The sequence below is a fragment of the Eriocheir sinensis genome, chromosome 7, assembly GCF_024679095.1.
Source record: "Eriocheir sinensis breed Jianghai 21 chromosome 7, ASM2467909v1, whole genome shotgun sequence".
Taxonomy (NCBI): domain Eukaryota; kingdom Metazoa; phylum Arthropoda; class Malacostraca; order Decapoda; family Varunidae; genus Eriocheir; species Eriocheir sinensis.
In genome coordinates this window covers 13,284,355-13,307,502 of record NC_066515.1, presented here as the reverse complement: position 1 = coordinate 13,307,502, position 23,148 = coordinate 13,284,355, and the positions used below count along the sequence as shown (strand labels likewise).

The window sequence follows — 23,148 nt, the reverse complement described above, 5'->3', positions numbered from 1 at the left end:
ATCTCCTCTCTCACTAAATCAGCTTCCTGGAGGTTGGGCGTTCTGTATCGTCTCCGCCAGTTCTTCTCCCCCGCACAGTTGCTATCCATATACAGGGGCCTTGTCCGCCCTCGTATGTAGTATGCATCTCACGTGTGGGGGGGCTCCACTCACACAGCTCTCTTGGACAGAGTGGAGTCTAAGGCTCTTCGTCTCATCAGCTCTCCTATTCTTACTGATAGTCTTCTACCTCTTAATTCCCGCCGCCATGTTGCCTCTCTTTTTATCTTCTACCGATATTTTCACGCTGACTGCTCTTTTGAACTTGCTAACTGCATGCCTCCCCCCCTCCTGCGGCCCCGCTGCACGCGACTTTCTAGTCATGCTCATCCCTATACTGTCCAAACCCCAATTGCAAAAGTCAACCAGCACCTTCACTCTTTCATCCCTCACGCTGGTAAACTCTGGAACAATCTTCCTTCATCTGTATTTCTTCCTGCCTATGACTTGAACTCTTTCAAGGGAAGGGTATCTGGACACATCTCCCGAAATTGACCTCACTTTCGGCCACCTCTTTGGATTCTTTTTGGGAGCAGCGGGTAGCGGGATTTTTTTTTATTATTGTTTCCTTTTTTTTGTGCCCTTAAGCTGTATCTTTTGTTGTAAAACTGTGCTACCTAGATTGAATTGCTGACTGGTGTTTCCAATAAAACATTTAACAACTTACTGTATGGTCTGTAAGAACATGCCCCAAGTATAGGTCATGTTACATACAATGAGTTAACGCTATATATTTTGCTATTTCTCAGGAATGAAAAAAGACACGATGGTATGTTTGTTTACAATAATAGACATTATGAACTTTCAGCAGTAGGATTTTCTTATTATTATCGTGCGTAGTTTTTTTTAGAGCAGCAAAAATGCTAAAATTATAACAACCAGCCCCGGTCTCCCCCTCTCCCCCTTGTGTGTGTGTGTGTGTGTGTGTGTGTACACACTCTCTCTCTCTCTCTCTCTCTCTATATATATATATATATATATATATATATATATATGTGTGTGTGTGTGTGTGTGTGTGTGTGTGTGTGTGTGTGTGTGTGTGTGTGTGTCCACTATACCTTCAGAAGTTCAGCCCCGTAGTTGGCATTGTAGACGAGACTGAGTGAGTGGTCGAGGTAGCCGTGCTCCGTGACATAGTCACCCTGCACCGTGTGCTGGTGAAGGCAGCCGTCCGGTCTGGTGATCAGATTACATTTTATTAAATGAAAACGTCTTCAATCGATGGTGAGATAAAAAAAAAGAAAAATAGTTGTTTTGCATTTCGTATTGATTACAGGAGGAACATTAGTCCATAAGGCGTCCGCAAAAGGTAATTAGGCCTATGCAAAGTAGTACTATAGTCTAACCCAATCAATCTCATCGCCCATGTATTCATAATTCATAAGACCTTTTTTTATTATTTATCTATCGTGTTGGCACACACATCATGACCGCTTACCCTGCTCTACTCAACCATCCCTCTTCTGAAATAAACATTTGTCGCCTCTATGTTTGATGAATATGAATTTATCCAACATTAATCCAACTTTGCTACGTGTCCACCCCGGGTCTGTCACCGCGAGAGTCTTATTGACATCGCGTTTATAGAAGCCCTTAATCCATTTAAAAACTTGATCAAATCTCCCTGCACCCTTCGCCTTTCTAGAGAATGCATATTCAAGTGTTTGTCCTCATATGATAATTTCTTTCAACTCTTGAATCTTTTTGTACCCTCCTCTGTATTATTATTATTATTATTATTATTATTATTATTATTATTATTATTATCATTATTATTCTATATATTATTATTATTATTATTATTATTATTATTATTATTATTATTATTATTATTATTATTATTATTAATTCAGGGTTGGAAAAACAATGATTTAAAGAAAAACTTTTTTTGGTTGAAACCAGTTTTTTGGGGGGCTTAAACCAGTTTTTTTGGTGTGATCCACTTTTTTTTTTCCTTTCCAGTAAAAGGAATTATATATAGATTTAGAGATGGATTTAGCAATATATTCATTTGATCTTCATACAATCTGTAAAAGAGGCAAAATGCAGCTTTTCTGACATGCTTTTTAGTTGCAATGTTAAAGAATTGTAAAATGTGAAAGACCTCTTCCAATTTTCCAGTTGCATGCTACAAAAACAGTTGTAAGAGAGAGAGAGAGAGAGAGAGAGAGAGAGAGAGAGAGAGAGAGAGAGAGAGAGAGAGAGAGAGAGAGAGAGAGAGGGGGGAGCTTTCTTGGCTATATCCTGCACCGCATACTGCCGCTGCATCGCGCTCCCTGGAATTAGGGGCACTGTTATGATGGCCGCCTTAGCATACACAGACTATACGTATGTACAGTTTACAGTCCGCAGACGGCAGTGTGAAGTGGCAAATATATCTAGTTATCTATTTATTTAGATATAATGTACCAAAATTATGTTTTCAGTTACTTTGAAGTTACTGCATTTGAATAGAGATTAGAGTTTACCAATTGATATTTTCATCCTTGTATTAGTAAAATGACTGTGCATAGTTAAAAATTTAGAACCACATATAATTAAAACCACAATACCTGATGAAAACTACAAAGCTACACACAAAAAAAAAATGGTTTTATTGATGGTTTTTTTTTTGGTTTAAACTAGGGGTGTCAAGCTCATGGCCCGCGGAATAGTCATAAATGGCCCGCGGTATCACGGTAACGTCAATCTTTCAATGTATTTTCTACCCTTGTTGGCCCCCATGACGGCACTTCAGAGTATGAATTGGCCCTCGAAGGGTTTTGAGTTTGACACCCCTGGTTTAAACCGCCAACCCTGTTGTACATAATTAAAATCTTACATATAGTTAAAACCACAATACTGATGAAACTAACTAAGATACACACAAAAGAAAAAAAATGGTTTTATTAGTTGGTTTAAACCACTGTTTTTTATTCGTTTATACCATGATTTAAACCATTTGGTTTAAACCGCCAACCCTGATTATTATTATTATTATTATTATTATTATTATTATTATTATTATTATTATTATTATTATTATTATTATTATTATTATTATTATTATTATTATTATTATTGTTATTAATATAATTACTAATTATTAGTTAGCATAAGAGACGAATCAGGTATAAAGGTAGTAATGCGGACACTATAAGGTGCTTTTTCAGCATCCCCCAAACACCTGAGACCCCGAGAAAAAGAAAATGAAAGTGAAAATAATGAGAAAGAGGACGAGATGATATAGAAGATTATAGAAGTGGAGAAGTAGACTGGAAGGGTTATAAATATCTTAAAATACGTTAACAATCATATAGAATTTTACGAAAAAACTTATATATGAACATAATATACGTAACATTTTATGAAATACACTATTAAAAAGCACAATAAATATATGAATATAAAAATTAATGTATTGTATATCACGCGGAAATATAATCGACTAGACTATATCAACAGGACATACTGTGTACAAACAGCTGCCTACGCAAGAACCCGGCTTACCTTACACTTGAGAGTAAATGCCCTTGGCAATACAGGAATCCTTGTTCAACGAGTTCCAAAGATCAATGAAGTGGGACAAGAAGCAACGCTGGGACTGATTGGTGCGGAAACGGATCGGTTGTTGGCATAGCAAATTCGATTCAAGGCGAGGCTCGAATGCCTAGCCGACGTATACGGCCCTGGAAGAGAGCTATGCAGCGAATGGAAATGGTTTGATCGAATCGTAAAGAGCATGCATACAATGTTGACCTCGCAATGATGATTGAAGTTGTCCATGAGTGATCCATCGCAGAGGAAACTATCGGTACGTACAACTTTGTCAATGAGGTGCAAATGACAGCGGCGGCTCAGGACCACACCAGTTCACAATACACAAGTAGAGGAAGAATAAGGCAACGGAAGAAACTGGCAGAGATGGACGCATTACGAAAAATCCTAGAAGCTTGTAATGCTGTAAGTTAGTCTGCGTAAAGGCGAGTTAACCAGTGACCTGATGTGATGTTCTAACTTAAGGTTTGCGTCGGACAAGACTCCCAGGATATTGAGCGTATCATTCCTGGCTAGCACTGAATCCTCGTAAAGCAGATTACCATGAGATGGAACGAGAGAGCGGCATTTTTAAACCAAAAGATTCCTGGACTTGGACGAATTCACTTTCATGTTCCACCTTTCACTCCGCCTAGATGTAAGTCTCTGACCATCGATGATCAGTTCACGAACCTCATGGCGCGCCTGAGGGGAATGAATAGTTGGAATTTGAGTCACATCATTTGCGTAGCCGTACAAAGGGTTGCGCGTTGTGAGGAATAGATCAGTAGTGTTAAATATTGAGCAACACAGGATCTAAGACGCTACCTCGGGAAACAGCAGAGTGGGCTTGGTACCAGTCACTGAAGTACCCATCAACACCAACACGGTATGTAGGCCCCCTTAAGAATGGACAGCACCAATCCACCAAACCCGATGTTATGCAACTTTCGAATTAGACCTCCGTGATTGACATGGTCAAAAAGGTAAAGTAGAGATAAAGGTGGGTGCTTACGTTATAGCTTCGCGTGGCTGCGGTGTTCATCTCCGATCCGTTCACCCTTTGAGCCTATGGTAGGTAATTTACCCCGGGACACGGGCCATTATTAAATCTGGTACCCATTTATCGACCAGCCCAAAAGGGAGGATGAACAGCTGGGTGAGCTGCTCGCTGACTGCCCGAGCTGGGATTCGAACAAGGGCTTGCAAAGTGGGAGTCGGGTACGCTGACCACTAGACCACGTAGGCGTAAAACACACTATCAAAAGCAGCTGCTAAATCAAACTGCATCGCCCATGCCTCCTTAACACAATCAAGAGCAGACCGGAGTCCATAGGGCATGGTCAGAAGGGCATCAGTTTTCATGAGACTTTTGCGGTAGGCGAATTGATTGTCTGGCAGCAAGCGGGAGCCCTCTAAGAAGCGGGAAAGACAAGTCGACACCATACGCTCGAAGACCTTCCATAAAATAAGTGTTATTGATATCTGCCGGTAGTTTAAAACGTCGGGGGATGGGGACTCCTTGCGATGTAATATTCACCATCCTTCAGCACGCGGGAAAGCACCCCTAACGGATGAAACGCCTGAAAACAACGCCCATTTTTGGATCCCAAATATCAGCAGTTTTGTTAGAAAACATAGATTCGAAACATACCAAGAGGGTAGGTTCCACCACGTAAATCAAGATGTTTCAGCAGAAAATCAATTCCTCGGGGCGAAAAGCAATGACGGTCAGGATTGCGCACAGAATCACGGCTAAGCTTGGAATTGAAATGATCCATTAGGAGTGCGAAGGTTCTGATACCTTTTGTGATCTGCCTCTCAGTCTTTAATAGGACGTGAACAAGCGCGATTGAACCAAGGCTTTTTAGCATGAGGAATAGAGAATCATCCAAGTAATACGCTGGGCACAAACATAAGGGTCTCTCTCCTGGAATCATTCCACGGGAGATCGGAAAACTATCTCCTCAGGTCACCCACCGAGTTAAAACAAAATGCCAGAAACGCCGCCAGAGGCTGTACAGAAGCGATAGAACAAAATATGGAAAAAAGGTTGCGATCGGAAGAACCCAACGGAGAAAACATTTTAATAGGATAATCTTAAGGATTAGAGTTCAGGAAGAGGTCTAGAATGTTAGGCGTATCTCCAAGGCGATCGGGAATACGCGTAGGGTACTGAACCAAATCCTCTAGATCAATGGTCAATGTTGTAGGCTTGTTCACCAGACTGGTCACTGAAAGATGTAAGCCAAAGCTAGTGGTGAACATTGAAATCTCCTTAGGCTCCCTTCACGCTGTGCCGACTCTGGGCCACGACAACCCAGTGACTATTAAATTTGACAAGTCGGCTCCCATGCTCCTAGAATAGGGGGAGTTTTTTTGTGTGTGTCTGGGTGTCGGTCAGTATGATTACCGACGGTCTTCGCCTGTCTGAGACATTCGGCCAATTAGTTACCAGAATGTCGGCGATATGCTGGCAGTTAATCTCAAGACAAGTCAACTTTTTTTTTTTTTAAGGGCGCCATGTCTACGACAACGACTCTGCCGACCGATTGGTCGACAGTCGCAGACGGTCGTAACGACAGTCTTGCAGACCGTCGCCGACTCTCGGCAAGACTTTGGGTGAACTGGTTGCCCCACCAGCTGGCCAACAGTTACCAAGGAGTTGGCAGACGGTCTTCCCGACTGTCTTGGCAACAGCCTTGCCAACTGCCGCCGAATTCTACAAAGAATTTTAAGAGGACATTTTGGTCGCTGGCAGCTGCCAAGCGCTCTCCTTTTCATGGGTCCTGGGGTATATATAATAGGCCGCGACTTTCCGTCGTGTCATTCAACCCCAGAGAGAGCACCAGGAGTGCGTGCGTGCTGTGATGGATCCCAAATTTGTGCCAGTCAAAAATAACCATGAACGAAAGTTGTGCTTGCGATTGCAAAATGAAAATATAAATTCCCTGATAGGCGCAGTGAAGGTACTCGAGGCCCGTAGGAGAATGAGCAAGAGGAAAAGGCTGCAGAGACGCATGTGGGCTCACCCCTGACTGCTCAGCGAGACGCAGTATTGCATTTTTGATAAATTAATGGCCGAAATGGAGCAAAAGGATTCCATATCCAGCGATAAAAATTTGTTGGCCGACACTCTGCCAAGTCGTTGGCGGACGGTCGCCGTCTAAAAATAATTAGTTTTGGGACATCCTGCGAACTTGTCGGCAGTCAGTATCCCGCCAACATCCCGACAACGTGTTAGCCAATATTTCTGAGCCGACAGTCGTCACGAACGTCCTTCATTAGACGAGGACTGTCGTCACGACAGTCCATCATTATTCTTAAGTAGTCGGCACCAACGACTGTGCTGATAGGAAAGTAAAAATTATAAAAATGGTCCCGATAGTCTTCGCGACTGTTTTAGGATCTTGACGACTGTCCCCGACTTCCCTCAGACCTCAACCGGAAGTGACCGTTGGTTCAAAACCTTGCCGACTCTTGTTGTGGAAGTTTAGCATGGAATATTTTTGTGCGCTGACCCTCACAACCCCACACTCCCCTCCCGACGTCCGCTCAGCATCCGGCGACCGTTTCTAGACCTCTTTCAGGCCATGCGCTACCCTTTTACATCAACACCCAAGACCTCGTGTACCCTAGAGTCTTGGGATGTTGTGACCGAGAGTCGACACAGTGTGATGTGGGCTTAACATGTATACCTTACCGAAGGGAGGGTCAAGATGTGCTCCACATTAGGGTTCAAATAGTCAAGTGATCAAGGTGCCGATGTCGATCTCAAGAAGGCGTCTGACTCAGTGCATCCCGAGGCCTTCTGGCATGTCATGCGACTCCATGGGATTCCTGCAAGGACTATTGTTCTGCTATTGATAGTGCTGTAAAGTGTACAAGTGGGAGCTTGCCTAGCTTCTTTCACGTGAATGCAGGAGTGAGGCAGGGCTGTGTTCTTGCCCTATCGCTTCGCTTGTATGGACTAAGTACTATTTATGGAACTGAGTCATTGTGGAGCATTCATCTCCTGGGTGTTTATATTCTTGATAGATGAAACACATGATACATGAAACACATACATTGGTAGCGTAGTTCAGAACAATGGTGAGTCTCGCCATGTCTTACAGAGGATTGGCCTAGCCCACGTATGGTGTTATGGACTCGCTTAGCATGAGTATATGGCGTTTGGAAAATTGTGTCGAGTTGATAGGTGGAGAAACTGGGTTTCTGAGACATTGAAGGAAACAAGGTTCCTTTTACCCCAGTCGGAAATGATAGCAAGGTCTGAGTTTAAGCGTTTTGCAGCCTCTAGCCTGGAGTCTTGTAATTCCTGTTGAGAGGGTCTTCTGTTGAAAGAAGTTGAATAATGCAGAGTGGAGTCATCAGCGTATGAAGAGATAGGAAAATTTGTTATGGAAAGAAGATCATTGATGAATAACAGGAAGAGAGTGGGTGATAGGACAGAGCCCTGTGGAACACCACTGTTGATAGGTTTAGGGGAACAGTGACCGTCTACCACAGCAGAGATAGAACGGCCGGAAAGGAAACTGGAGATAAAAGAACAGAGAGAGGGATAGAATCCGAAAGAAGGCAGTTTAGAAAGCAAAGACTTGTGCCAGACTCTATCGAAAGCTTTCGATATGTTTAGCGCAACTGAGAAAGTTTCACTGAAACGGCTAAGAGAGAATGACCAAGAGTCAGTTAAGAGAGCAAGAAGATCGCCAGTAGAACGCCCCTTGCGGAACCCATACTGGCGATCACATAAAAGGCCAGAAGTGGATAGGTGCTTTTGAATCTTCCGGTTAAGGATTAAGTCAAAAGTTTTAGATAGGCAATAAAGTAAACCTATAGGACGGTAGTTTGAGGGCCTGGATCGGTCACCCTTTTTAGGCACAGGCTGTATGAAGGCATACTTGCAGCAGGAAGGAAAGGTAGATGTTGACAGGCAGAGGCGAAAGAGTTTGACCAGGCAGGAATTAGCACGGAGGCACAGCTTTTAAGTACAATAGTAGGCACTCCATCAGGTCCATAAGCCTTCTGAGAGTTGAGGCCAGAGAGGGCATAGAAAACATCACTCTTAAAAATCTTAATAACAGGCATAAAGGAGTCAGAGGGGGGATGAGTAGGAGGAATATGCCCAGAATCGTCCAGAGTGGAGTTGTTACAGAAAGTTTGAAAGAAGAGTTCATCCTTAGAGATAGATGAGTCGGCGGTGCTGCCGTCAGGGTTAAGGAGAGGAGGGAAAGATGAAGAAGTGAAATTAGAGGAGATATTTTTGGCTAGGTGCCAGAAGTCTCGGGAAGAATTAGAAAATGCAAGATGTTGACATTTTCTATTTATAAAAGATGTTTTGGTAAGTCGAAGAATAGATTTGGAACGATTCCGGGCTGAAATATAGATCATGGTTAACAGGAGTGCGAAGGCTCTGATACCTTTTGTGAGCTGCCTCTCTATCTTTGACAGCATGAGAACAAGCATTATTAAACCAAGGCATTTTAGCATGAGGAGTAGAGAAAGTACGTTGAATGTATGCCTCCATTCCAGAGACACCTCTGTAATGCGCTGGGCACACACAGAGGGGACTCTATCCTGGGAGCAGTAGTCATTCCACGGGAAATCGGAAACGTACATTTTCAGGTCGTCCCACCGAGCTGAAGCAAAATGCCAGAAGCATCGCCTCTTCGGTGGGTCCAGAGGATGTACAGGAGCGCTAGGACAGGATACAGAAATAAGGCTGTGATCGGAGGAACCCAACGGAGAGAACAGTTTGACGGAGTAAGCAGAAGGGTTAGAGGTAAGGAAGAGGTCTAGTATGTTGGGCCGGTTTCCATGACGGTCGGGAATACGTGTAGGGTGCTGAACCAACTTCTCTAGGTCGTTGAGGAGAGCAATATTGTAGACTTGTTCTCCAGGCTGGTCAGTGAAAGAGAATGAAAGCCAAAGCTGGTTGTGTACATTGAAATCTCCCAAGATGGAGATTTAGTAAAGGGAGAGTGGGTCATGATGTGCTCCACTTTAGAGCTCAAGTAATCAAAAAAATTTACATAGTTAGTAGAGTTAGGTGAGAGATAAACAGCACATGTATTTAGTAATAGAATGACAATAAAGTATTAGCCAGATGGTGGAAAATTCTAAAGAATCAAGGTCGTGGGCACGGGAGCAAGTGATGTCGTTGCGCACGTAGGCGCAGCATCCAGCCTTGGATTGAAATTTAGGATAGAGATAGTAGGAGGGAACAGAGTAGAGATTGCTGTCATTAGCCTCAGAAATCTGTGTTTCGATGATGAAAAGAAGGTGAGGTTTAGAGGAGGAGAGATGGTGTTCCACAGAATGAAAATCAGAACGAAGACCGCGAATGTTGCAAAAATTGATCAGAAAGAGGTTCGAGGAGTTATCAAGACACCTCTCAAGTCGGCAGCCAGAAAGGGAGTCCCCCCTGGGGGAATTTGTGGTCCACCTCCCAGGCGGGTACTCCGAGGCAGGGTGAAGGTGCGCCATTTTGAATTTTGAATTTTGGGAAAAGGTGTGTATGTTGTGTGAATGTAGTGTAGTGTGGATAGAGAGAGGATCTGTCTTTAGAGAGCATGCTGAACTACTCTCTGGTGTTGATGAGACAATAGGGAAACGGTTAGTGAGGACATGGGAAGGGTCTTTGGAAGGCTTCAGCACCCTCCTCACTTCCCATATATACCTCACCGGGAGTGGCTTGCGCCCGTTTCGGTAGGTGTCTTTTACAAAGTTATTTATCTTCTCAGTTTAAGTTTAATTTCACACCCAATCATTCTGTGGTTACTGTCAACATTTACTTTGTTGAGGACAATATTTTCATTTTGTCCGGCCGGTTTGCAATCTAATTGCTTACACCAGAGTTATTATGTCCTCGTCCATTTTCAGTGAGCTACTTTCAGATTTTATATTCATTATTTTTAGGTATTGATTCAGATAAGTAATAAGTTTATTTTCCTTTCATGTTGCTCTTATATCTAATAGAGACAACGTGGTAAGCAGTCGGCTTCTGTGTAGAACGTATAACTGACTAAGCAGGCCTCGAATCAACCTCACGGAGTTTTTTTTAACGTATTACAGTAAAGGAAGCAATGGGACAAAAAGCCCACTAATCACTTCTCCTACAAAAGAAAGTATAAAAGAGGGGCCCAAAAGAAATATCAATTTCGTGTGGTGGGTCTTCATACTGGCGGCTTCTTGAAGGAGCTCAAGTCGTAGGGAGGGACAAATACAGACGGAAGAAGGCTGTTCTATATTTTACCAGTGAAAGAAATGAAAGAAAGATGCTGATTACCCCTTCCATAATGAATTTGAGCAGTGTAGGGATGAACTAGAGAAGAAAGCTGAGTACATAGGAAACACGGGAGGGGAGGCAAGCAGTAAGTAAATTCAGAAGAGCAGTCAGCATGAAAATATCGATAGAAGATAGAAAGAGATGCACCACTGCCGCGGAAATTAAGAGGTAGAAGACTGTCAGTAAAAGGAGATGAGTTTATGAGACGAAGAGCCTTAGACTCTCTGTCCATGAGAGATGTGAGTGTGGAGTCCCCCCACATATGAAATGCATACTCCATACCAGGGCGGACAAGGCCCTTGAATATGGATGCCATCAGGGTAATAACTGGTGGTGACATTACAGGACGCCCAACCTGAAGCTGATTTAGTAAGAAAGAAGATATGAGGTTTCCAGTTAAGGTTTTGAGTTAACCCGTGCAGTGTTTAGTACGTACAAATACTTACTGATACCTTTGCCCTATTGAACAGTTACGCTGCAGTCATTTATATTTTTTATCTTTATTTTTTTTTAATCCAAGAGTATTAATTAAGATAATGGAAACTTATAAAAGCATTGTGTTTACTACTTGATAATATTATGAGTAAAGCCTACGATAATAGATACAGGTTGAGAATCCCTTATCCGAAATGACTGGACCGAAAGTGTTGCGGATTTTGGATTTCTTTCGGATTTCGAAATATTTTTATTCGAATCTAAATAAAATGAAACCTGGAATGTGGGATTATTCACGAGAGGTTAGCCTACTAATTTCGAGATGCTGACTGCTTTTTTGTGGACAAAATATGATGCTGTTTGTTATGGAGACGGTATTTTTCTCCAGAAATGAGTGACTTTTCAATTGCTTGTTGTACACGCCGCCGCCCGCCGCCGCAGCCGCAAAATAGCTTGCAGAGATGTTCAACTTGCTTCTATCTCTATATTTCACTCACCGCTCACAAATATCACACGTGGACAAACTCGTACAAAACCAGGCAAATTAGTGTTTTTCCTGCTTTCCCAGTGTGCATGCGTATTGAACAGCAGAGCGATTTATTTCTGCGAGGAGGTCTTTCTCGCATCACCGACCAGCGTATAGAGGAGTTGCACTGACGTCACACCGCTTCGCTTTTGTTTTAGGAAAAACAAATGTCAGCCATTTTGGGAGGCACGAGCGACCAGCTGAGCCCCTGCCCCCTGATGATGGCTGGCCCGTGCCTCCTGTCTTCATATCACAATATATATATATATATATATATATATATATATATATATATATATATATATATATATATATATATATATATATATATATATATATATATATATATATAAGTGAATATGCAACAAATCTGGACAGTGAGGCTAGGCTTTGTTATATAACTATCCATCATGTTGTCAAATGATGATGGGCATACAGTTTATACATTTAATATCAAACTTCAAGATATATTTGATGATAAGGAATTTGAATATATGACTAATTTAACCCCGAGACATCCCCGGCCGGTGTTTAGTGAGAACATAAGAACGTAAGGGGTTCGCAAAAAGCCCACTGACCTATACTTGGCAGCCCCTGTCTACCTACCGCGAGTGGCAGTGTGGCACCTATCAGTAACAGTAATAGAGTGCCACTAACACACACACCCACACAATAATAGATGGACACTAACACACACAGTAATAGATGGACCCTAACACCCACACCCACACAGTAATAGATACACTAACACCCACACCCACACAGTAATAGATACACTAACACCCACACCCACACAGTAATAGATGGACACTAACACACCCACCCACACAATAACAGATGGACACTAACACACACACTCACACAGTAATTGATGGACACTAACACCCACACCCACACAGTAATAGATGGACAATAACACCCACACCCACAGAGTAACAGATGGACACTAACACCCACACCCACACAGTAACAGATGGACAATAACACACCAACCAACACAGTAACAGATGGACACTAACACACACACTCACACAGTAATAGATAGGCACTAACACCCACACCCATACATTAATAGATGGGCCACTAACACCCACACCCACACACTATAGATGGGCCCATAACACACCCACCCACACAGTAATAGATGGGCCACTAACACCCACACCCACACAGTAATAGATAGGCCACTAACACACCCACCCACACAGTAATAGATGGGCCACTGTAGTCTGTTCGGAGCATGAAGTCGGTTCAAGGTGTGGCAGATTCCAGAATTCCCATGAGTGCAGCGCTGCCAGTTCGACCGCCAATTATCAGATTAGCACTCTCTCCCGGCCTACCCACCCACAACCCACCTGTTTATCTCTCTCTCTCTCCCTCTTTCTCCCTCTCGCCCCGGGGGAGGGACCTAGGGGGACACACGGACCACCACCACCACCACCACTACCAACACCACAACGTGGCAACATGGGAAAAAATCGCTGCCACATGTCATAGAATTTATACAAATCCTTGTTATAATCCTAAACATCGACACTCATTGTACTATGTAGCTTCCTTTACTATATACAGAATATATAAAATATCGCTTTCAAATAGCACATGGATGGGAAATAAAAGAGAGACGCATGTACGAAGGCTGATTTGGCAGAATGGGTAGAGGTAAACGACGATACCAGCTCCACCCTGAACCGACTTCATGCTCCGAACAGACTATAACACCCACACCCACACAGAAATAGATGGACACTAACACACACACACCAATACAGTAATAGATGGGCCACTAACACAAACACCAACACAGTAACATGGCGGGGAAAAGCTGAGGAGCTCTCTTGTGGTAAATATGTGCCTCCCAAAATGGCGGGCCTTTGCGGGGCAGCTGAGAAGTGATCAACTGATCGCTGCTGATGACGTCACGTGCAACCCCTCTATAGTGGACCGCCGCCGCCATGTACCGTCCTGCGCTGCGTTTCGTATTTCCGCCGCCATACACTGCTTGCCGAATAAACTAACCAAACCTAACTTTTTGTACGCCATTTGTTCCGCATTTGGCTGTCTGAATGGTTAAGCAGATAAAATTCAGTATTTTAAAACTGTAGTGAGCGCATTTTTCGGTGAACCACAAAACCAGTCCATAAAATCATATTTGTCAAGGGACGTCCTGAAATACGTGTAAAATACGCGTCGTAAAGTCCCTCCCCCCTTCCTCCTGTCTTCGCCAGCAGCGGGCAGCGACAGTCAGTCATGGCAGGTTAGGAAAAATTTAGGGTTGCCACCCGTTTTTTTATAATATGGATTTGTTCTGTATCGGAGAATGGTATGTTGCGTTCTTTTTTTCTTTTTTTAGCTCAAGATGGCAACTCTGAGACTATTACCATTGTTTTCCGCTTTGAGCACTCTCGTCTTGCTGCGAACAAAGAGGACTCACGCTCACGTCTTCGACTTGTACAAAAAGACACTGCCGACTTGGTCGGCTAGGGTGACGTCAGCCGATAGAGTCGGTCTATCGGCATCCTCCTCTCCCCTTCATGAGCCGTCACCCGGCAAGGGTCTGTGGTCCCTCCTCGAAGGGGCGTACACGCTTGGCCCTGAAATATATATATATATATATATATATATATATATATATATATATATATATATAGATATATATATATATATATATATATATATATTCCATAATCCGAAAGTTTTTTGAATGCTGACATGACGCTTCTATTTTTTTGTCGCCACCTCACGGGTGGGGACAAGGGCTATATGGAGGCTTTCAGGGTCACGCGCGTACGTCCCTCCGAGGAGGGACCACAGACCCTTGCCGGGTGACGGCTTATAAAGGGGAGGGGAGAATGCCGATAGGCCGACTCTATCGGATGACGTCAGCCTAGCCGACCAAGTCGGTCTTTCGACGAGGACTGGCTTGTCTCTTTGTACAAGTCGAAGACGTGAGGGTGAGTCCCCTTTGTTCGCCGCGAGACGAGAGTGCTCAAAGCTGAAGACAATGGGAATAGTCTCAGTTAGAGTTACCACATTGAGCTAAAAAAAAAAAAAAGGGAAAGAACGCAACATCCCATTCTCCAATACAGAACGAATCCATATTATAAGAAACGGGTGGCAACCCTATAATTATATATATATATATATATATATATATATATATATATATATATATATATATATATATATATATATATATATATATATATATACCATCAGGCCCCAGGAAGATGCCTACCGGCGCAACAGCCAACGACTAAAAAAAAATATATAGAGATATATGTATATATATATATATATATATATATATATATATATATATATATATATATATATATATATATATATATATATATATATATATATATATATATATATATATATATATGGGGGGGGGGCATATGTGTGTCCGTGTGTGTGGGGGGGGCGGGGGGGGGGGGTGAGGGTGTGTGTGTGTGTGTGTGTGTGTGTGTGTGTGTGTGTGAGGGTGTGTGTATGTGAGTGTGTGTGTATCAGTTATAAATCACATTGGGAGCAGAGCACAAGATTGCACTTTGTCAGTAACAATTATATAAAACCTGCTGGATTGGCTTCCGCCGACTCACCTGAGCCCGTTTCTTCCCCAGGCTTCCCTTGCGACAAACTCCCGCATCATTCCTTCCTCCACCTGGGCGTGTACTTCATCGGCAGTGCCACGTAGAAGCCCCTCAACCTCCGCCATCATCGCTCGTGGGGCAAAGTTTCCACCTTCATGAAATATGTAAATGGAACCAAAAAAATTTAGTTGTAATCTCTAGAATTACGAGTAGTGGATAATGTCAGTGATTCAGTTTAAGCTTAAAAAAATCAGCATATACAACCATTAAAACAAATTTCATAATTTTAATCATTGAAGAATTTTCAACCTTTGTTCTGTAATTCATTTTGCTCTCTTGTGAGCAATTATTATTAATATTATGCTTAGTAGTTTCTCGAGTTTTCATACCACACTTCTTATCATTATCTAGAATCTAGATCGTGTGAGGAACCATGCTTCCCAGGAGCAAGTTTGAACTTAAACGATTCAATGACGACACTTATTAAGGAAACAACTACAAACTTCATATATTTTGTTTCTAATCTTGTTAATTTTGATGCAAACACTTCCAAAACAATTAATTGTGAGCGTGAACGTGTTGTGTCTGTATGTCTCTTTCTGTGTGTGTGTGTGTGTGTGTGTGTGTGTGTGTGTGTGTGTGTTTGGAGAGATTTACATAGATTTACATAGAAAATCAGACCACACAGACCCCATGGTCCAGACTAGGTGGTCTGTCCTTAAACCTAAGTGATTCTACATTAATCAGAAGGCTCCAAAACGTTGCATTTCAACTCTAGTTGATATTAAGTTGAAGGAAGTGACGGTCGAGCTTGTTTTTGAAGGAGTCAATCGTGTTACACTGGACCACTAACGGTGGGAGTTTATTCCATTCTCGCACTACAACGTTGGTGAAGAAAAATTTGGTGCAGTCTGAATTTACTTGTCTACATTTGAGTTTTACGCCATTGTTCCTCGTACACAAAGCGTCATTGATCATAAACAATGTTGATCTGTCTACATTCGTGAAACCATTAAGTATTTTAAAACATTCAATCAGTTTTCCTCGGAGGCGACGTTTCTCAAGAGAGAACATGTTAAGGGTGGAAAGCCTTTCTTCGTAAGATTTGTTGCGCAAGAAAGGGGTCATTTTTGTTGCCCGACGCTGAACACCTTCTAATTTAGCAATGTCCTTTGCATGGTGGGGAGACCAAAAATGTACCGCATATTCCAAGTGGGGTCTGACTAAACTATTGAAGAGTGGAAGTATTACATCTATATTCTCGAATAAAAAGTTTCTTTTAATGAAGCCCAACATTATGTTCGCTATATTTGCTGCATCGATGCATTGCTGTGAGAATTTGAGGTTTGACGCGATTTTGACCCTCAAGTCCTTAACGCACTGAACGCTTTTAAGTTTAACGCCGCGCATTTCGTAATCGAACTTCTTATTCCTTGTTCCAACTTGAAGGACCTGACACTTGTCTACGTTAAAGGGCATCTCCCATCTATCAGACCAAGCTGAAATTTTGTGCAAATCCTCTTGGAGGCTTTGCCTGTCTTTGTCAGTGTGAACCGAGTTACCAATCTTTGTGTCGTCTGCAAATTTACTAATGCGATTATTGAGTCCAACATCCACATCGTTGATGTAAATAACGAAGAGCACTGGGCCAAGAACCGAGCCCTGAGGGACGTCACTAGTGACCGGCGCCCTCTCTGAGTTAAATCCGTCAATCACCGCTCTTTGTTGTTTGTTGCTCAACCAATTCGCGATCCATCGGTGTACTTGACCGTCAATACCTATTTGCTTTAATTTGTAAAGTAATTTATGATGCGGAACTTTATCAAACGCTTTCTGGAAATCAAGATAGACTACGTCCAGTGATTTGGTTACGTCATAAACCGTGAAGAGATCGTTATAAAAGGTTAATAGGTTTGATAAGCAGGATCTTTTGTTACGGAAGCCATGTTGTGAGTCCCCAATTAATGAGTGGCTTTCAAGGTAACTCACAATTTTGTCTCTAATTATGCTCTCAAGTAGCTTACCTACAACCGAAGTTAGACTAATGGGCCTGTAATTACCTGGTAATGTTTTGTCTCCTTTCTTAAAAATCGGTGTCACGTTAGCCTTTTTCCAATCCGAAGGGACGATGCCTTGTCGCAAGGCATCGTCGGAATACGGTTGTGAGGGAGGAGAATATTTCGCTCTTTGTTTCTTTGAGCAATTTGATACCTGTGTTGGTTAAGGGTCCAATACCACTGTTAGTAGTAAAGTACGAGGAAATTATCGGTTTTTATTTCGGGTTTGGCGTACAGTTGCAGTCACACTTTGTTGTGGCTGCTTGTTTGACAGCCACTAATCTTTTTACCTCTCGTCGCTTGGTGTCATGGATGATCTAATGTTTTTTTCTTTACAGTTTGCCTTTTTAGTTTCTTCATATCTACGCTTATCTGACATACTAATCTTTTAATCTTCTTGTGGCATCATGGTAAAGTTCATTAGTTTTAGGCGTGCTTCACACAGTTTCTTTGTATGTTCTGCTTTTGAGTCTGCACTTTTAAACAATAGACTTCATTTTTAATTGGGCTGTCATTTAGTGTTACTTCGCTTCTCATGAAAGGGGACGAATGTGTTAAGACAGTTTGAAATTATCTCCCTTTAAATGAAGCTTAATTATATCTCTTGAGCTCTGTATAAGCAGCGGACTTTTTTATGATTTTTCGTCGGATTTCTAGGAAGTTAGCTCATTTGACCCAAGGCTGGCATCTTTTATTTTTAACTTATGATCTAGCTCTCTTGTGTTCGCGGACTAATTTATGATCGACTAGGTGATGGGCTTCTTCAAAATTATTACATTACTGACCTTCTTGGACACTTATGTGCCTGACGGTTATGTAGTCGATTTGATTTGGTCTGTCTCAGATTTATCGGTTTAATTTTACCTTTCTTATTCGCCTTTTCTTCTGTACATGTTCAAGATCGGCAGTCGCCCAGGAGTCGAGGCCTGTAGGTTAAAGATGCGTAATCATTAACCTTTATTCTGCTAAAATCGCCACGATATATGTCTATGGTTGCCTTGTCAGATATTTATTGATTAGGCTTTTGACAAGTGGCAGCACCACCACCTATACGGCAATGCATCAAAATTATGTTACGTCAGAGCCATCTTTTGTGTATCAGTGGACTTAAACCAATAATATTTGCAAAATTACCACCACCTTCAGTTATAGTCCGAACGTCAATGAAGAGTGTGGCTGAAATGTTCTTGTGCAATCAGAAAAATGACATATTTACGATTGAAACTAAGGATTTTTAGGTTATCTTAAGGCTTGGTAATAGGGGTTTCTTGGCTGGCATCTTCAAAGTATCAGAGTTTTGTTGCGAATCTGACTCTTATTTTTTGATAGGGGTGGATATCTTAAAGGAAAGGTCGTTTCAGTGAAGGTGCTCACATGGAGCGTCGTTGAGCCTTCAACGTGCGCTGCTTAGCGTGGGACAAGTGGCGGGGTGGGTGTGTCGGGCTGGACTCTGTTTTTTGATCAGGTGGCTGCGAACCGTGGAAGACGTCCCGCTCTCCGCAAAGAGGATGTAAGCGGTTGTTGTCCTGATTGGCCTTAAGTTTACTCTGGCCGTAGAAATTGTCCCAGGCGTTAATTCTTACGTCGCAAGATCCGCAGGGATTTAGACCTATAATGCTGAGGAGACCTGCGGTCCCAGGAAAGCAAGAAAATTCCCTCGTCCGTGGTGACGAGATTCTATGAAATATGGAGAGATTAGAGTGAGTCATTAAAGCCTCAGCGGGTCACTCGTCGTCGGTGATGTCCAACTCCGGAGATAACAGTTAGTACATGCCGTATGGGGGACATGGATGAGAGACGGTGGTATCAGCGGCGGGTCTCATGGAGTCACCGACAAAGCGGGTCCTCTTCTGGTCATCCAACTCCTCCCCTATGGCGCAATCTGTGACCCACGTGAGAAGGATACAGCTCTCTGCACAAAGGGTCTGGCTCCTTCTCTGTGGGGGCGACAATTCCAGCGTCAGGCTGTATAGATGAGGGGGATAAATGCCTCTAGGCTCGGAAGGTGCTCCTTCTGCCTTCAGTGCTGGTTTGGGAGTGTAGGGGCGTCCTTTTGCGGCAGGGCGGGGATGTTCTTCGGGATTAGTGAAACAAGAGGGGTGGTGAGCAGGTTGACGAGCAGTGATCATCGCCAGCTGAGCGTCCTGTGCAAGGCTGGGGTGATGAGCTGCTGTTCAAACAGGCGCATCGGTTCAGTGATCGATCGTAGTGTGAAGAAATCTGTTGAGACAGTTCTTGTGCATCTCGAGTCCGCTCGCAAGAGTTTCTTAGTAGGAGAATCTTGCTGTCAAGAAGCAATTCTTTGAAGCATCTTTTTAATTTGAGAAGGAGCAGAGGTCTTAGTGAGTTTAGAGCAAGTCGAGAGAGAGAGAGAGGATTAGGATGAAATGGGTATTTTCATGGTGGTGGAGGGACGCGAAGGAGGGAGAGTGAGAGAGGAGAGAGGAGAGAGACGGAGAGAGAGGAGGGAGGAGGAGGAGGGAGGATGGAGAGGAAGAGGGAGGAGAGAGTGAGGAGGGAGAGAGGGAGAAGAGGAGAGAGGGAGGGGGAAGGGGAGAGAGAGAGAGAGAGGGGGAGAAGGGAGAGGGAGGAGGGGGGAAGAGGGGAAAGGGGGAGAGGGGAGGAACAGGAAGGAGGGAAGAGGGAGGGAGGAGAAAAAAGAGTGTCAGAGGAGATACTCAGGTCAGGTGGTAAGGGCAGGGGACTCCCAAGTGAAGGTCAAGCTGTTGTCAAGGAGCAGGTGAAATATCCCTGTGATTGTGCAGGAATTGTGACAATCAATTTCATAATGAAATATATGAAACTTTACAAGGTGCTGCGTCGTGTGGGTAGAGTACAGTATTACAAGGTGAAAGTGCTAGGGTGAGTAGAGTACAGGCAGATAAAGAGGAGAGTGAAACAATGTGTAGCATAATCCATCAAGCAAAGCACAACAACCTACACAACTGGCAGCACATAACCAACACGCAAGCAGCAGCGAGATAGCAACCAGCAGAGAGCACGAGAGAGAGAGAGACAGAGAGAGAGAGAGAGAGAGAGAGAGATGTGTTTAAATTGACCATGACCTGATCACGTGCTGGACTCAGGAATGTCAGCAGGGCCCTTCCGAAAAGAGAGCTTTGGAACTCCTTAGCCTACTTGGGGGCACTGTTGATACATCGAACACCACACACCGACAACTGCAGGGTTTTCCAAAGGGCTGAGTTCTTTGGAACTGATCATAAGCTTGTTATTGTAGCACTCAAGCCTCATGTTAGGACAAGAAGAATCTTGAGATGAAACAATAATGTCTTCCTTTTCAAAAAGCTGAAAGATCTAGTATGTGTTTCGAAGTATGCGGTGGCAGTCTTAAATCGGTTCAATGTGTTTCGGCACCCTTGAGGGCCCTGGATAGCTGCTTGATACCTTAAAACATGAAACTCTTATAGCTGCAAAGGAGTGCACTGGAGAGTTCCCGACATCTAGGGTGGTGTATTTGGCTCGGCGGAGCGCCTGGCGAATACTGAGAAGAATCGGGCTGCCAGGCCTGATGGGAATTGGGATCAATATTATGCTATGTCGCGTAGGATTAGATATATCATGAGGAGAGACGAGGATAGGTATGCCAGAGGTCTCACTGATGAAGTCGAAGGCCGTTTAGATACGAATGACCCCAGACTTGTCAGACATGGATGAGCAGAGGGCTCGTTGGGGTGTTTACTTTCAGCAGGTGTACGCGGTGGACCCTTCAAGTGGGCAGCTTCCAGTTGCTGGGATGTAGGTGGCGGACACTGATTCACCCATTGACGAGACAGGCAAAGCTGAGGGATGGAAAGGCACTTATAAAGATCTATAACACCAGTGCGAAGCTGCTTAAAGCTCGGGGTGAGACATGCCAGTCTTTACTGTCGAATGGCAGTTTGGTATCATTCCGCCTGACTGGAAGAGGGGGTTGGTCCTCTGATAAAGGAAAAGGGACCGTCAGGAATGCAACAAACACCGTGGTAATACACCACACGATGCGCAGTCAATGTAATTGCCCATCTATTTCTGATGCCGATTTGCAGCCAGCTTCTGAAGCTGCAGAGACCTGATCTGTCTTGGTTTCCGCCTGGTAAGTCGACCAACAACGATATCCCATCTCTTCGCTTGCTGATGGAGCGCCGACGTGAGTTGATCTCAAGAAGGCATTTGATTCGGTCCATCGCGAGGCACTCTGGGATCTCTTGCTACTCCGCGGGATTCCTGTAAAAACTATTGGTTTGCTGACTTGCCTGTATTCTGGGACTGAGAGTGCTGTGCAGTGTAGAGGGGTTGGGGTGGGAGGCTTGTCTAGCCTTTTTCCCGTAAATGTGGAAGTAAGGCAGTGCTGTGTCTTTGCCCTATCGCTTTTCAACACATGTATGGACTGGGTACTAGGCATAGTTGTGGACCAGAGTCATTGTGAAGCATCTCTCCTCAATACTAGGATCTTGTTTTTGCTGATAATGCAGTAATCCTTGTGAAGTCGCTGGAAGTTCTGGTGATAGTTAGGAGTCCACAGGCTCAAAAGCTCAATAAAATGGGTTGAACCTGACATGGCATGCTAAACTCTTTTTTTTATATAATTTGAATTTTAAGGTCCCCTGAATGAGAGGTCTGCTCAGCCGGACACCTTGCGTAAAAAAATTATGGCCAGTTTTCTATGTGAACTTTTAGTTTTAAACCGAAAAATAAGAAGGCGATTATTTTTTTATAATTCCTTATTGTGCTGTGTAGACTCTCAGTAAATGCATCCCGGACACACATATCACATTTGTTGACAACATCAAGTTGAGAAATACACTTACAAACCCTTTCCAAATTATTTTGAACCATTTTTAATGCAAAAAAATTCCCGGTTTTTTCATTTCTCATTATTTTCATATTTACTTCACTAATAATTAACCATGCCCTGAATTAAGACATCATCAAATATGACATTCTTTTCAATAAACATTATCTTGAAAATCAAATCAAAATCAAAGACTCAGGGATGATTTTAATATCTTTACACTCTTATCAAATATCATAGTCAAGAATTCATTGTAATTCGAACAGAACCCTGTCCCCAAACAACATACCTAAATGTACACTGCATGACTATACCTTGGCTACACTAAACGTGCGGTTGTGGGCGGAGTAAGTGTACGGGATCCCTTGTACAGCCTTGCCGCGTGTCTCCCAGCTCGCGATGTAGAAATGTTATAATTTAAGTAAAACCATGGCAAATATGATCAGCAAATATGCAAACACATTTAATCTTAGTGTTATAACGTATGGAAGAACAGTTAACTTATTATGGATAAGATATTTGTAAGCATACAAAGAAACGTGACATATATATACATAAAAATACATATACATATACATAAAAAAATGCTATACTTATTATTGAGTTTCCCTTACGTTTTGGGATGGGTAACGGGTTTCACAATTATATTTAGATTATATCGTGAAGGAATGTACGTTAAAATAAGCTGACATAAGTATGAAAAAAAAAAAACATTAAAATCCTCGCGGCGGTAACGCTCCCGGCCAACACCCAGACACGCCCGCCATCCACACAGGTGGAGAGGTCAGGTGACTCCACTCAGGTCAGTCGGCGTCCTTGACCAGACAGAGAGAGAGAAGGAGGAAGAAAGGAATGTGCGAGGGAGGAATTAAGAGAGAGAGAGAGAGAGAGAGAGAGAG

General features: G+C 43.0%; 1 long non-coding RNA gene across 1 annotated transcript in view; it reads right to left on the bottom strand.

Annotated features, from left to right (window-relative positions):
- Positions 1–1,086: 1,086 nt before the first annotated feature.
- Positions 1,087–23,148, bottom strand: part of LOC126992638 (uncharacterized) — a 33,174-nt gene continuing 11,112 nt past the window's right edge. The window contains exons 3-4 of the long non-coding RNA XR_007746869.1: positions 15,410–15,551; positions 1,087–1,215 (exon numbers count right to left, since the gene is read on the bottom strand). This is a non-coding gene — a long non-coding RNA (uncharacterized LOC126992638). The remainder of the gene's footprint in view (positions 1,216–15,409; positions 15,552–23,148) is intronic.